General features: G+C 40.7%; 1 protein-coding gene across 1 annotated transcript in view; it reads left to right on the forward strand.

Moving 5' to 3' along the window:
* The first annotated feature begins 645 nt into the window (after positions 1-645).
* Positions 646-1,756, forward strand: part of lrrc8c (leucine rich repeat containing 8 VRAC subunit C) — a 24,157-nt gene continuing 23,046 nt past the window's right edge. Inside the window, exon 1 of the mRNA XM_014026453.1 lies at positions 646-729. The gene's annotated coding sequence lies outside the window, so the exon portion shown is untranslated. The remainder of the gene's footprint in view (positions 730-1,756) is intronic.

Genomic DNA, 1,756 nt, shown 5'->3' on the forward strand with positions numbered 1-1,756 from the left:
ATTTTGTATAATGTGAGGGTTTTATACATTAAATAATTAAATTTGGTATGCTTGTTAGTCTTTGTGTCTATGGTGTATAATGATGTGATTGTGATGCTGCATTTCTGAGTGTTTTATGTGCTGCAGAACAGGAACCTGTTGTAAAACAACAATTTTGCTGAGTCAGGCTTGATTTTTAATAATCTTTTTCCTGTTAAATCAATAAATCAAATCAATGAATGTGTTGTTATTCATTAATTAGTTCAAATGATTTAAGTATTTTTAAAATTAAATGTCTTCAGATTGGCTGCTAAAATAAAAATATCAATTAAAAAAAGATTTTATCCTGAATGGCCTTTTTTTTTAAGTGTTCATTACTTTTACTTTTTATACTCTAAGTAGTTTTAAAACCAATACTTTTATATTTTTACTTGAGTTTAAGCTTGAGTTGATACTTCTACTTCCAAAAAAGTATTTTGAAACCCTAGTATCTATACTTCTACTTAAGTAATGAATGTGAATACTTTTGTCACCTCTGCTATTAACGTTGTTGTTGTTGTTGTTGTTTTTAGCCGGGTGCAGGTTTAGCCCCGCCCAGCTGAGGGGTATGTGCGCATCATAAACTGTGGCGCGTCGGCTGGGCTTTCTTTGAAGCCGCCGCCCCAGCAGCTGACGCTCGGCTGAGGATCCAGAGGAGAAGAAAGAGAAACCGCACCGCGCGCAGACGCTCGGGTCCAGCGCTAAAGAAAGGTGAGCTTTATTTTCTATCTCCTGCTCAGAAGGGAACCGGTTGGAGTTGTTTCGGGTCGGTTTAGAAACTGTTTCAGCGGTGGTCGGTTCCGTTAGTTTGCGAACTGCGTGTAATCAGCGCGCGGAAGGAAAGTGGAAGCGTTCGGCGCTGCTGGCAGCACGAGACTCTTCTATATTTATCCTCAACATTTTAAGGACGAATCTGAGCTCCCAACTATTAACTTATTATCTTCTGTTGGATTCTCCCCAAACCTCAGCTTCTTTAACACAGCGAGCACTTTTCACCAGTTTGACCACATCATTAAAAAAGCACATTCCTGCATTGCGGCTTGTGTTTTTCCACGTCTCAGAAGCCAACACAGGACTTTCTGTGAGCCCTGCCTGCCTGTATGCCCGGGGCTGGGTGGCTGTTTTTCCTCCCGTGTCTGTTTTTGGGATATCTGGATATCTGGGATTCAGACAAGTTTCCTGTCAGGAAGTGACAAAAGGATATGGCCTGGTCAGCTCCATTCAGCTGCCCGACTCATCCAGCCTCACAGCTACTTTTCCTTTACTGCCAAAGAACTTAGACAAAGTCCTGCAGAACCAAGGACACTTCACCCACAGTTTCTGTGCACTTCGCTTTCAGAAATCCAAGTGGTTTAGAGGGTTTCCTCTCAGTTTACAAAGTCACCTCTTAACCTTCACAAGGTCTCACGGGGGAAAAAAAATCAGCCACATTTTTAGTTTTGTTTGTGCTTTTTAGTGTTGGACATAGATTAAAACTTTTAATGGGGATTAAGCTCGTTGTAACGCACAAAATGAAATTATGACTCAAAGTGTTCAGAGCATTTATTGAGGTATTTTTTATATATATAAAAGTGATGCAACTTCAAAGACGTTAAACAAATAAGCCTGTCTTGCTTTGATTTGTCTATTTCCCTCCCTTATGCTGATCTGCGTCATTTACAGCAGTGTTTCCCAAAGTTGGGGTCGGGACCCAAAGTGGGGTCCCGAAACATCAAGGTGGGGTCCTGAAAAGATTTTC

This window comes from Austrofundulus limnaeus, unplaced genomic scaffold (assembly GCF_001266775.1).
Source record: "Austrofundulus limnaeus strain Quisiro unplaced genomic scaffold, Austrofundulus_limnaeus-1.0 Scaffold555, whole genome shotgun sequence".
Taxonomy (NCBI): domain Eukaryota; kingdom Metazoa; phylum Chordata; class Actinopteri; order Cyprinodontiformes; family Rivulidae; genus Austrofundulus; species Austrofundulus limnaeus.